Source organism: Chaetodon auriga, chromosome 21, assembly GCF_051107435.1.
Source record: "Chaetodon auriga isolate fChaAug3 chromosome 21, fChaAug3.hap1, whole genome shotgun sequence".
Taxonomy (NCBI): Eukaryota; Metazoa; Chordata; class Actinopteri; order Chaetodontiformes; family Chaetodontidae; genus Chaetodon; species Chaetodon auriga.
Window position 1 is genome coordinate 5,084,072 of NC_135094.1, and position 14,717 is coordinate 5,098,788.

The following is a 14,717-nucleotide window of genomic DNA, read 5'->3' on the forward strand; positions in this document are numbered from 1 at the left end:
ATACCATACTTGAAAAATTTACAAGTAGCTGTGATAGCCGGTAATTGAGGAAACATTAATCTGAAGGTGGAAAAATAAAGAAATTCTCTGGGTACTTTCCTTTTCAGCCCTTTCCTTCCATCTCGCCTGCTGAGTGTTTTGGGACACTTACAGATTTTCACAGACACTTTTTAATTGCACTTGTTTGAACATTGAATGAAGAGCCTTGTTAGGAGAAAATATATTTTAAATGAAGACAAATCCTTTATTCCACAGAGTATGCATGCTTCATTGTAATAACACAACAGGAAATATGAAATTGGCCTGACGTTCATCAGGTGGCCAAAAACTCCACAAGGATGCTAATGCTAATGCTAAAGCTACGTGTGTGCTGAAAGCTAGCAGTTAGCAAACAGGCTTCTGTTTGCTAACTGCTAGCTTTAAGCATTGTCAACTAAATATTTTAAAGTATTAAAAGTAAAACTCATTATTCAGAGGATATAATTGGATAATCGTTTTTGAAATGTTATTGTGGTTAGATGAATATTTATTTTGTATTCAGAATCTTTATTAGTAAAGTAACGAGCGGCTATAGCTGTAAAATAAATGGAGTGGAGAAAAGGTACGATATTTCCTGATGAAATATAATTAAGTAGAAATATAAAGTAATGGAAAATGGAAAATGTAAGGCACAAATAACTCAAAATCGCCCTTTAATTACAGTGTTTGAGGTAACGTACTTTGCTACCATTCACTTCTGGGGATGTGACTCACCAGGTACTTTTTAAACTGAGTAATGTTGCATTAACCAGCCAGATAGAAATGCATCACATTTCAATGGTGAAATGAAATTGAAGTTTGATGTCATTATCTAATATCATTAAGTGCATCAAATATCAAATAAACATGAGCTAATCCATTTCATGGTTATGTATCTGGGGAAAAAAATATCAATCACACATCTGGATAAGATCAGATTCCTTCTTATCACCATTAATCAGGGCTTTGTTGTTATAACCTGAGCCTGAGTCCTGCTAATACTGTATCCTCACCTTGAATTACAAGAACCTCTTGACTTAAAAAAAACCAAAACAAAACCCTTGTGCTGCTTGAAAAGTTCAGAAAACTATTTTGGACAGTCTCTGCTCTTGTCCAGACTTGTCCGATAGTTGGATTTGAGGAGGAAAAAATTGCTTTAAGTTCAGAGGGATTTTTGAAAATCAATCAACCCTCATTCAAACCAGTGAAAGCCACCAGGCACAGCCGAAAACTGTCTCCGAGAAAAGAGCAATCACAGCCACTGTTGTTCTCTCACTGGGTCACAGTGGGGGGATTTTCCTTTCTTCTGCTTTTTTATACAATACCACAGTCTAAGTCTCTGCACTGCCTTAGCCACTGCTCCACCATTCCACTCTGCCAGTATTGATTGCATCAAGTCCGTCCAAACGGATGAATGGAATAACCTTCCCCTCTATCCATTTCCTTTTCAACTGATGGCAGAAACACAGAGATAGTGGGCAACGTTGAGCCAAGGAAACGAGGCGAAAGGTTCGGTCTATGTGGATTCCTGCTCTACCGATCATGTGCATCGACTGCCAGGCTAACAGCAACCTCAGACAATCATCCTCATCCCCTCTCCCATCAACCTTGGTTTGATCCGGCTGGCCACAGCTTGCACAGAATCAATCAGCATTGAGATATGGGCAGCCGTCATGGCCATGACCGATTTTGGCATGCAAGACTGTCCCTTAATAGACAAAGAGACGGAGATCAATAGCCAATTTGGCCTTGGAATGAGGCTAGAATGGATCAAGGAAAATTCATTTTATTCTCCTCTGCTCAGCCTGGAGAAGCCAGGAAAAGTATGATGAACATTCACGACCAGCACAGTAAAGAAGTGAATCATTCATCGGCTGTATATGACTAACCTTGGCAGCGCCGATAAGATTGTAAGATTACTTTTTGTGATCTGCAGTTTTGGTGTGTGCAGTATGTGCTGAGAAACAGCCACTCATTCCTAACGCGAAATGCAGGTTTCGCCTACTGTCTTTAGACTTCTTTTTTTTTTTTTTTATAAATTCCAGATTGACTCATTTCCCTTCATGGAGCGTGAATAACCAAGTGGTGGAAAGAACAATTTTGAGGCAGAGAGTATTTCCATTTGATTTTACTTCATACTTCCACTCCACTACATCTCAGTCTTACTCATTTAATGCACTTATCTGACAGCTATAGTTAGTTTTCATCTTACCATGAAAAAAGAGCTTGAGAGAGAAGTTGAGACTCTTTTTTAGATCTTTGGTTTTGGCTAAGTTACAGAGATCTCCTCACGCGATTATCAGAAAGGTGTGGGAGGAGGGTTTTCTTAAGCTGTTCAACCATCCAAAAAGGAGATGGGATAAAATATAGTGGCGCCTTAAACGGAGAGTTAACCTCTATTTCTTTCTTTATCCGGAGGGTTATTCATCGATTTAGATTGGAGGAACTCAGAAGGAGGCGTTCGCTAAAAACTTATCTCCACAAGCTAACAATGTCCGACTAGGGTTAAGGGAGTAGGTGCATGCTTCCCTCTGCGCAGTGATACAGTGGCCAGGTGTAGTTTGGTGCACAACACAGCAATCTAGATGGATAACAGTGCTACAGGTAACAGGGAAAGAAGAACTGTCTCTATAAGAGTGAGTTTTGTCTCTAAACTTCTCAGATGGGATCATTTAAGTAATTATTTGAGACCAAAAGAGGTGAAATTATCGAAAACTTCATAAAAAATATCCAAAATATGAATACAAATGTGTGACACAGGACTTTCATTTCTTGACCCCCTCAGATTTGTATTGTGACCCTTTGGAAGGGACCCCTAAGTTGACAACTACTGGGCTACCTTCAGTCTATAAAGCAGTTGAAGCAAGCTACACCTCACCCAGCTCTAACATTAAAATTCTTCTATTAAGGTCCTAATAACATATAATAATCCATCACTCACAGGAGCCATTTTCCTGCATAATGAGTACTTTAACTTCTGGTACTTAAAGTTCATTTCACTCATAATTCTCTTACCCGGTAGGAAGGTGAATGACAGATTTTCCTTGTAATGCAGTTACAATCGTCTGGTATGGCTTCCTTTACTTAAATAAAACATCCCAGTGCAGCTCAGGAAAACCCTGCCTTCCACATACAAACACAAAACGATTAAGTGCTGAATTCACAGTCATTCCTCCCTTTTCAAACACCACATTACCCTTTTCACCTTTATTTAAAAGTTTTGCCACAATGTGAAGGATAATTATGACAGTTGGGACGAAAATGACAATAATTTGTGGCTATGCATGAATGGACAGCGGCCTCTTGAGAACGTAATTGGAGCAGGAGCGGATTCAGTCACGAAACCTGAAGGGTTCCTTTTCTACCCACTCACCCCTCATAATTATAATGTGACAATTCGCTGTACTACGTTATCATTTCCCCATTGAGATGCATAATAACTTTTTTCCATTAGGAGCCTGCCTCCATGGAGAGTTATCAGGTGGGGGGATACTTGCTCATATGCTTTCCGTGGGGGGGGGGGGGGGGGGCGTGGCCTGCGGGCCCTGGACGCGCTCGTGTCGCCACCCTGGGGCTGTTCTCCAGCCTCCTCGGCCTCACCGCAGCTCAAAGAAAGGGATTCAATTATGAAGTGACACCTTGAGGCATGTAGCAAAAGCATGCTGCTTTAAAAGAGATCACAGAAAACGTGTCCTCTCCCTTTATCTCCCACTGTCTCACCCGCCTGTCTCACCCTCTCTCTCTCTCTCGCTCTCTCTCAAGTCAGAAATTCCTTACGTGGTCCTCTGGAAAGCATAAAACACACATAAATGCCCCTCGTCTCTGGTATGCAAGGGGCTCCCAAGGTCATGATGCCCGAATGTGACTGAGAACTTTTCCTTTGGATTAAACAGCTTTATTGATTCACTGCAATTAGTGCTGAACTGAGGGGATAACTCGGCCCACACAGCTGCATAGGTAATGAGGATTACTCACTTCTTGTTTCCAGCAGTCAGATCTTCCACTGCATGGGGAGATGCACTTTGTCGTCTGTCCACTTTTTTGTGTGTTCGGTTTGCCATTTTAGTTGAGTTTTGATTTTATATATGTTCAATCGTACATTCTGCATTGTATTTTAATAAAAATGTAACTGTCGTAGACTCTCACCACAGAGACATAATTGTCATCAAGCTTTGTTTAAAGCTGCACTAATTAATGGGAATATAAAATATCAATAAAAGCACATGTATAGAAATTGTTTCCAGCTGCAGCAGGCAGCTGCTCTGTTGTGAAAGAAACTAAACTCACCGCACGCCATCTGTCCATGAACTAGCTGCAGTGGAGCATTTAGCAACACAGAGATAAAAGAAGAGCGAATACCGGACTTTGTGCAGCCAGAATCATGACTCCACATGAGCGCTAATGCTGCTGCTGCTGCCTCCGCAACGGCCTCATGTGATGATAATATGTCAGTGTTGTCTTTACGAGTTATTCTGCTGCCCCCAAGTGGCCAGAAAAGGTTTTTTTTGCTGCTTTTAGATAGTAAATATCTAACAATACAATAGTAAACACCAGTTTTGTGAATGTTTCTTGTGTTTCGCTGACTCTAAGAAAGCATTACATAATCTTGTACAAGACAGAAAATGAAAAGAAAAATTAACAGACTACAGAGATACAAGCGAGTCATCCTAGGTTGAATGCAAATTAGCAGTCGATGCGTCAGCATCATCTTTCTATAAGAAAGTTTTCAAGGCAACGTATACAAGAGCAGCTCACAGAGGTAAAGAGAGGCTCTGATTGAATGTAGCAACGTGCCAATAAAGGCAACAAAGAAGAAGACTGCTAGCTAGTAAGCATGGACATGAAAAAGATGTGTGATTAAGAACTGTAATAAATAAAAAGTTTATGAAGAACACAAACCGAACGTTTCAGAAACAGTGAACGACTCACCCAGTAAACTGTATGAAAGTATAAAACTCTGAGTAACTCTGACTAATCCATACTCTTTGTCCTACTTTATATTCTGTACATGTTATTATATTCTATTTTCTTAAAGTTTATGAATCATCCCACTGTCGCTCCTCATATTTCTGCATGAGGATCAATAAACTTTCAGCTCTTCGTCTTATCTTCTTGATTTTTCGGCTCTTGTGTGACATTTTCTTTCTGCTGAAACTGCAAATCCAGGCCCCACATACAGCACGGCTGTCTGTTTCTGACTTAGATTTAAGTGGATTAACCTTTTCGATGCAACCTGCTCTCCACTCTACCTTCGCTATACATCACTGTGACATGTTTTCAATCTTAAATTACCCCGTGATGGATGCCTTCTGCAGATTGACTTCGGGGCCAGGAGGAGTGATTGTTATTTCCTGCTCCTAAATCGATGTAATATCATCCAATAGGCATAATTGCACTGGCAATAAAACAATTTGTGGAAGATGTACTGCAGCATTCAAATGCTCTCCTTCCTCGCCGAGGCGCTGCACGTGCAGTCCGTGCTGTAAGTGTAACCTTAGTAGAATCATCACCCCAAAATATGAATGTGACGCTGAAGAGTCAACTGCATATTTCACTCTATCCAAAAATGCTAATGTTATCCACCATGAAGGGCTCAAGGCTAACGTTAGCCTGCTAGCCTCTCACCGAACATAATGACTTAGCGACCTCATCCTTCTCTGCTGTCATGAACTCGACTGATTTCATTAAAGCCTCTGCAGAGATGAAAACCGGCACTCTTCATTCCGCTTTTGCAGCTTGACACTCAGATTATTGGCAACACATGCAGATTCATTTCAATATTTTTCAAATCAGACGGGGAAAATATGCTCATCATGCACCCCTGAGCTAATATAATATAAATGTTAATTAAGATTTGTGCAGCGAGCTGGGGAAATGAATATTTGCAATAAAGCAAATGCCCTCCGACTGAAACGGAGTACAGTATTAAGGGGTTTTTATACTGTACATGTTTTAGTTCAACTGTAACTGAGAATGCATATATAGAGAGATAAAAATCAAAATACACAGTTAAGATGCAGCATGAGTTATCGGCCACATGCTGCTTCCAAATATGCTGTGTATTTGGCCGGGCTCCTACTGATAATCATTGTCATCCCAGTAATCCGCCTGGTTGCCGTTGTTGAGAAGATTCAAAGACGTGAATCTATATGCAAAGATTTATTTCCCAAATGGAGAGAGACAAGTGAAAATGAGCGAATCGGATCTGTCAGCTGCTGTAAACACACACGAGTTGATGGTCGGCGGCCAGACTGAGTAATAAATTTGTTTAAATTAAAAATATACACACACATTTGCACAGACGACTGTCTGGTCAGCAGCAGCAGCAGGAATAATTTTAATCTGCCTTTTTTTTTTTTTTAATATTTCCACAGCTGTGAAAATGAAAAATTCAATACCGCAGAAGCTTAACAGCTCCGGCGGAATTAAAATGGTGTAGTCGTTTTCATCACTATCATGGATGAATTTTTTTTGTCTTCACTTCAGAAGCTTCAGTCATTTCTGTATAAATGAATAAACTCCAGTGCATTAAGCAGGGGTGGAACATTTTCCCATATATAGGTTAAACGGCAACAGCTGTGTGCAATCATTCCAGCCACTGGTGTTGTGGACTTAATACAGCGGGCTAATTGTGTGTGGCATTGAAGCTGGCCCTCATTAACCTTACTGCATTACCTTTTACTGTGGATAAATGGGGGGCTTTAAATCAGCCATCTGTTGCTGCCCAGCTACCTTTACCGAGTCGCTTGCAGAATGGAAGTGACATCCTGAAACCTTTCAAGGACATGAACGTTGTCGTCGAACAAGGAAGACATCGCTAATAACACCCTCACACACAAACCCCGCAGAGCTCAGCCCGGTTGAACCGTCGCCGTCTTTTAAGTCACTACAAACACTCATTTATGAAAGGATTTGCTTTAATGTCAGGAGCTTTTTTTTGTTGCTTTTGGCTTCCTGCTTTATGATATTTAGAAGACAGCTGTTTTATATCCTCTGCAAAACGCTGCTAAGTTTTGAAAAATCCTGCATGAATCAAGATGTTTTTAATTAACTGCATGTTATTTTTAGTCCCATGCCCTTGAGATGAGAGGAGTGGACTCACTACATGGCTTGAACATGGATTTCAGCGGCAGGCAGCTCAGCAATGATTTTCAGGAGTAGATACAATCAAAAGAGAGGAGTTCATGCGGGCTGAAAAACCTATCCAGCTGTGTGAGGGCTGTGAATCACACGCTGACCTGACTTGCAGAGCAGGGAGTATTGTGAACGTTGCTGTTTACCTGCTCAAACGACAGAAAAACATGTTTGTCCCAGCCGTAACGTTCAAAGGTCTGAGCTTCATCTGGAAAATGAAGAACCAGACAGCGTTGGTAGATTAATGCTGCCTTGCCGAGTTTTTCAAGTGCGGAAAGAGAAAAAAAAAAAAAAAGGTCAAATCAGGGTCATCATCAGCCTTTAAATCACGTCGCGCGTTCCCAAGTGAAGCACAAGAACTGGACGGTTTCTTAATCTAACCGAGGGCGAGTGTAATGAGTTTGGAGACTACTGCTCGAGGACACAAACACAAGTCCTGCTGAAGTGTCCCTGAGCATGACTGCCATTACTCAGCAGCTTTAGCAGCACCTCGGTGTCGCAGCTGGTCCTGAACTCTGACCTCCTTGGAAAGGCTGCAACCAAAAACAAAACTTCCCCACATGGATCAATAGAACTCTCACCTTATTTTCATTACCGCTGTCAAGGGGGACACGTTTGTCTGCTCGTTGGTTCAGCTGTCAGAAATGTGTCAAAGGATTATCACGAGGGCTGTGGTTTCAGAGACTTTCACCACCTTTTTCAGCCATTAGCCATTAGCCATTAGCCACCATTCGGCTATTAGAGGCAACTGAGAGCTAAGGAAAAAAAAGTGCTTCTCCCTTTTTTCTCATGATCCAACTGATCATAAATAATAAGGTAATAACTATAAGTTTAAGATTGTTAATAACTAAACACATTGATGTGTTAAAAGCTCAAAAACTCAATGAATCTGCTTCATCGGGACCGTGTGGATGTGCATTGATCAGATTTGACTGGCAGGGACCAAACAAACCACCAGTTTCCATCAGAGGCTAAATCCTGATTGGTGCAAAGAAGTATGTGATGCAACAGTTTTCCAGCCCCGCCCACTTCAAATCAATGAGACAGAAAAACAAGAAAAACAGAAATGTGTCATGTGGACGCACCCAGACTGTCCTCTTAGTACGAAGAAGGCCCCTCAGACAAATTTCTCAACCCGTGAAGCAACACTTAATCTGTCAGTTTGCCATAAAAAATTCAGTTTTCACTGGACAGCCAGTTCCATCATATTAACATTTAAGTGAGAAGAGTGATCTCGAAGATATTTTCATTTTGAACAGGGTGCTTTTCTATTAGTTTTATTTCATTAATTCCCTTTTTTTTTTACACTGTAGTTCTACTTAACTGATTTCACTTCTAAAGCCCATCAGCACTGAGGCGAATGCTAACGTGGATCCCTTCACTTACTTCCTTGTAAAGGTGTTGGATTTAGCCTGAACAGGTTGATGCAGCACTCCTGAGCATGTGCGCCAAACGAGGAGAATAAACTAAAGCGATTCACGTCCAGTTCTGAACTTCAGCTGCTCTGATTGTGCTGGTGCACTCTTACAATCGTCTGCTGTTATTAGTGAGGTGTAAAACGGCCTGCCGCAGGTGGACACGTTGCCGTGGTCAGATTGTATTAGCTACACAGTGATATCAACTGGCAGCCAGCGAGGCCGGTTCCATTAGAGAAACGCAAGCTGACAAGCTGCCGTTATGGTGTCCAGATTTCTGTTGACTGATGTTAATTTGACATGTATTCAAACACTGAATCCGCGCGACTTGTTAAAGTGTCATTTTGATGGCGACTCTGGCACATGGGCTGCATAATCGACTGTATAAATCACCATTAAATGAGCAGTCTGCATTAAAGGAGGATGCACGGGAATGAATGGAGAAAATGGGTTTTTTTAAGAGACACACCTTAATGATGCATGTTTACATACGTCTGTGAACCACCTGAGTAATTATCACGTCTGTATTTATGTGCATCTTTGCAATAAAGCCAAAAGGTTTCTTTGTCCTTCAGTTCATATTTATTTGTAAAATAAAGTGTTGAAACATTTGACTAGTTAAATATGACACAAACATTTTACTGACTGATAAGAACACAAGTAGTTATCTACAATGACGATGAGTTTTCTAGCCTGACAACAGTTGGAATATATTGTTTTTTATACATGAACTGAAAATACAAAGTTACAGTAAACATGCCTTTTGATAAAAATATCTTTACAAAAAAATGTACATTTCTATACAACAGTTGTCAGTTACACATCTCTACAAGCCCCACGAGTCTGGTTAAAACCTGCAACGATGCCAACAAACTGTCAGTATATCACTTCAGTATTATTTTAGACTTAATAAAATTCTTCTTTCAGTCTGTTGATATTGGAAATAAACATGACAGGGACTATTTACAGGGCAAAACTAAAAGTGAGCGTTGTGCAAGAGATGTTTCAAGTGATCCAGATAAATTACACAGTTAAAAGCAATGAGGAGGGTTTTTTTTTTGTAGTATTTTTGCAAAATATTTGACACATCACCATACTGTTCATTAAATAACAGGCTACCAGCAAAAAAGATAAACATGTAGCAGAGCCATTTCCCTTAGACGTGTTTTTTTTTGGGTACAAAAATAGTGCTAAATATTACACATTATCATCATTCACCAGACACTAATTTGAATGAGCTGCAGGACAGACATTTTATTTTATGTATTTTCTCAGGCAGCACTGCCAGGGTTGACTGTTGTTCGTGACATTGTGCAAAAAATAATGAATTCTCTGTTTAAAGGGTCAATTCAACCAAATCACAAAACAATATTTCCTTACTTGCCCCCTGTAGTTTTGTTTGATTCGCAAATGTTTAGTGCTAATAAAATAGGGGTGAACAAAATTTCATTTATGGTGTATATCTATATAAAACACCATTATTCAGGTTATTAATCCATCGTTTTCATGGCTGCAGAGACAAATGTCCAAAGAGTCCCAAGACTCATTAGGACTGTTTTTAAATGCCACTTTTAATGCTTCAAGTGCTGAATATTAAATTTCTTTTACAGCCCTGATTCCAAAAAAGATGTGATGCTCCGTGAAACATAAATAAAACAGACTGCGATCACTTGCTGATCCTTTTTGACGAATACTCAACTGAAAACAGTACAAACACTATATATTTAATGTTTGAGCTCATCAGCTTCATTGATTTTTGTAAATATCTGCTTATTCTGAATCTGATGCAGCAACATGTTTCAAAGACTGGGAAAGATGTGGAACGCTCCAAAAACACCTGTTTGGATCATTCCACAGGTAAACAGGCTCACTGGTAACAGGTGAGAGGATCATGATTGGGTATGAAAGGATGAAGCGAGGTTCACCTCTTTGTGAACACGTGATTGGATGAAGGCTGTTACCACATGGACTCGTGAACTGTTTCTATCTCTCAGCATCCCCACTTCTTTGGAATCAGGGCTGTACCTTCATTGCTCTGGGGTGGCTCCGAGGAGCCGCGGCAGATATCTTAAAGCCTGTGTGAATAAAACCACAGCTACCTGCTTTCCTAGACACCACTCGGCTTCAAGAGAGACGCGCTTTCTTTTTTAGTAATTTGGACGATCACATAAATTCAGGGCTTCTGCTGATACTTCTTAAGAATAAATCCACCTCAATGACAGCAGGTCTGTTTGCTTTCATGCTTTCACTTGGACTTTAAAACCCCCTCAGGAGGAGTTCTGATGCGGTCACACCAGATGTTCATGCTTCAGAGCGCTAATTGAAGCAAAGAGGAAGAGCTAAATCTGACTGAACTTTGACACCGAAGCTGCGAAGCTCTCCGGTGTCCAGTTTAAGAGAGGGGGCGGGAATGACCTCTCAGGCCATGCTGACTGTTTATGTGTCGCTGCAAAGTGAAGTTTCACAAGCAGCAGAGGAGGAGAGATGTTACATGGCTGCAGTGAGCGCAAAGATAGTGAAGGAAGTTAATGACAGCAAAGTTTTTGATTAAAAAGCTGCTTCACAAATTTGTTGAGGGCTGTTGTTGGCCCATTAGCCTTGCTAGCTTCCACAGTTCACACTGAAAACCCAATCTACACTACTTCCTGTCTCACTTGCTAAGTTAAGAGGTTGATATAAAGCAGGACTGCTCAGAAACATGAATTAGGCTTTAACACTCACAACATTTTCACTACCTTGTTTGAATAGCGGCCTAAAAGCTTTTAAAAGTTGCTGCCTGACGCACATCAGCCGAATTAATGCTACTGGCCCTTCAGCTGGCACAGCGGGCGCATTTTAGCTGAGAAAGGCTTTGAAGAGGAACTGAAAGCTTGAGACAACAAACATGCCTGTGTCATTGTTTGGAGTGAGTTTACATATTGGGAAAAAAAACGGTGTGAATAATTAACAGTAGAACATGCTGACATCCAGTCACTGGTGACATAATTCACTTTGTGCCAATTCATTGATAATCAGGTTAATTACAATCGCTCAGCTGGAGCTCAAGCTGCATTTGAAGAGTTTGCTTTTCAGCAGCTCCTCATGGCAGCGATGGAATAAACAAGCCTGAACTGGTAGAAATCATGAACATCGTGTTAAACTGCACCAAATGTACGGACTGACCGTCCACTGTTGGCCAGCTCGGCTGTATCTGAGCACAGTTTGTACTCGACCTTAATATTGACTTTTGTTGGCATTTTATTGAGTAATGGGATCCTGTTTCGTATTGTCTCACCATTTATTGAGGCTGTTTTAAGGCAGCATTATCCATTGTCTCACGTTAGATTATTCCACTCAGAAGCCTGAATCATGGATCACATACTTCGAAAATATCAAATCCTCTCGATGTATAATTTAAAATAATGCAGCTTCAGAAACTGGCTCCCTTGCCTACATAAGGCCGAATCGATGCAGAGGGAGGTAGAGGAGAGGGAGAAAGGGCGTTGGCTCCTGAACAGCAGCAGTCCATGTTGGGATGCACAGGCTGAGCGTGGAGCAGTGCACTGAGACGCTGGGGCATCGCTCCCTGGCAGGAGGCCTGTACCAGTGCTGGCTCTCTACCACAGGAAGCTCTTCCTGCGTCTGAAACTTGGCAGGAGTTGGGATATATGATGGAACAGCCCCACAGGGCATTTGTGTGATAAATGGATAAAGCTGGATAAAGTTATGCTCGCAGCTATTGGCTTATGTATGAGTCAAATCTGAACCAGACGGCACCGATGGTTCATTCATTTTCTGTGTATCACACTGCAGATTGTTCTGACTGTCGCTTATTCATTCGATTTTTGAGCAACAACGGAAATTCTCTGAAAAACAGTTTGTGAAATTACAGCGCAAACACATTTCATGAAAGCAGCAACCATTGATCAGCAACATCATGTTCTCTTCTCTCCACGTAATTCAATTCATAAATCACAATGAAACTCTTTATTCCCCTCCCTTCTGTTGTATTTTCTCAGGAACGGGATTAGCGCATGATACTCAGCGTCTCGCAATGAAATAGAAATTGCACAGAACATCCATGAGGCAAACTCAGGCCGAGGCATTAAAAGGGGTCTTGAGCACATTTTCTTTAGCGAGCACATCCCATTGGGTTTGTGCTGCACAGTTGGGCATCTAAACGTGATTCAGCATCTCTTGAACGCAACTTACAGTCCAGAATGAGTGTCTTGATCCCTCAAAGATCCTTTTCTGTCTCTTGAAGGTGATGATGAAGTCTAATACCACCGGTGTCTGCTGCCTCATCCTGAAGTGATAAAGGAGAAAACTGATGAAAACACATTACAGGACTATGTCTCCTCTTCAAACATGGTGGCTATTTATAATGCTGTAAATCTGATGAGGATTAGCCCAAGTTTTAAAGCTTGTCCGATTTGAATGGCCTCAGAAATATCTTGGGAAGTGCAGAAATATTTGCTGGTAGCCAGAGCTGCCTCCCTAATCCTTGTGGACATGACTTATTGAGGTTCTTCTCACAGTGATTTTCTATCCTTGGTAGGCCTGCAAGCAAAACATTCATATATTCTCCACGACCGCGAGTGGGATTTTCAGGTTTTCAAATGTATGTGCTGTGAGGAGGTTTTGTGAATCGGCTGCCTGATAGAACTAGAAAAAGGCAGTCATATGGAAAGGAAATGGAAAACTGGAGTGTAACGTGGTTTCCTAAGAGGTGGACAGCAGTGGGACACCAGAGGCCTGGACAGGCAGATGGGGGAAAGGTGTTTAGCTGGCTTTGAACATTTGTGCTTGAACTTACAACTTTAAATTTGGGGATTTTGTAAACACAAACCATGGCAAAAATATTGATTGGTGACCTTTAAGCTGTGACAAATTAGACTAAAACTACATCAAAGTAAACTCTGAAAACAAAAACTATGACGGGGAAGTGAATTAAAGCTAAATGATATCAGTTCTTTGAAGGCCCCCCCCCCCCCGGCCCCCAAACCTTCTTGCGGTTCCTTGGATGATTTTAGGAAGCAGTTTGACATTTTTGGAAACAGACTCAATTGACTGGCTTTTTGTCCGAGAGTTAGAAAAGAAGAAAATTCATCACGTAGTTCCTGATAAAATCACAGCTTTTGTGTTTTAATACTTTGGTTTTAGCTTTAGAGGCGCTGGTACACAGAGTTGAGCTAGCTGTTTCCCCCGGTTTACAATGTTTATGCTAAGCTAAGCTAAATGCCTGCTGGCTCTAGCTTGCAGACTTGAGAGTATTAATCTTATCAGCCTCTGGATAATAATGTAGCAGGTTGCTGCAATAATGCCAATAATATCAGCTACTTTTACACTGCCAGAGTTAAGGAGTGAGTGGGAATAACATAAATATGCTTATTTTTATGTGAACCACTTCAGTCTGACATAAACAGGGAAACAGTGCTTTTCTGCGAACCTCTCGATAGACTAGAACAACATTTGCAACCATGAGAACTGTACACATTTGACATGGTGACAGCCCAAAGCCATAAACATTAAAAATGCATGAATAAAACTAACGTTTCGCTGGTGAAAACTGCACTAGAACGTCTTCAGCTTTTGCTGATGAAAAGTAGACTAAAACTAATATACATTTTTGTCAAAAGACTAAAACTAAATCAGACGCAGATGCCAAAATTAATTGCTTTCCACTCTCCAATAAACAGAGACGCTTTTTGGATTACCTTTGCTCACCCAGAAGCAAAAGAAGACAGTAGCAGAGATTAGCTCAATGTTTCATCAACAGTGCGTGAGTCATAAACACAGCTAAGCACCCCCGCTACCAACAGCCAGCCAGCACAGAGTCAACTGATGATGTGGCTGCATCATTACCCAGACCCTGAGAGGCGAGAGGCAGGAAACTCTTTACCTTGGGCCTTTCCGTTCATACCCCCTTCCACACAATTCAATTAGATGAATGCTGTTTATGGGCAGTTCTGGCCCATTGGAATGCCATTATTGCTCCCTCTGTTGAATTCTGCATTAGCTGCCCTTCACTGGAGCTGGTCCTCCAAATGTCATAGAGCTTATGACTTGGGAGATGATTAACGAATGTTTAGAGATGCTCAAGACACAGTTCAGTGGATACGGCTTTTAACGAGGACTGGATGTAAGGCCTTTAATGAGGACTGGCTGTAA

The 14,717-nt window shown here is 41.1% G+C and overlaps 1 protein-coding gene across 9 annotated transcripts in view; it reads right to left on the reverse strand.

Moving 5' to 3' along the window:
- Positions 1-9,687: 9,687 nt before the first annotated feature.
- Positions 9,688-14,717, reverse strand: part of ralyl (RALY RNA binding protein like) — a 135,135-nt gene continuing 130,105 nt past the window's right edge. For 6 of the 9 annotated variants that reach the window (XM_076761198.1, XM_076761197.1, XM_076761200.1 and 3 more), the window contains one exon: positions 9,688-12,852. The gene's annotated coding sequence lies outside the window, so the exon portion shown is untranslated. The remainder of the gene's footprint in view (positions 12,853-14,717) is intronic. The other 3 variants (XR_013079375.1, XR_013079374.1, XR_013079376.1) reach the window with 1 other exon arrangement.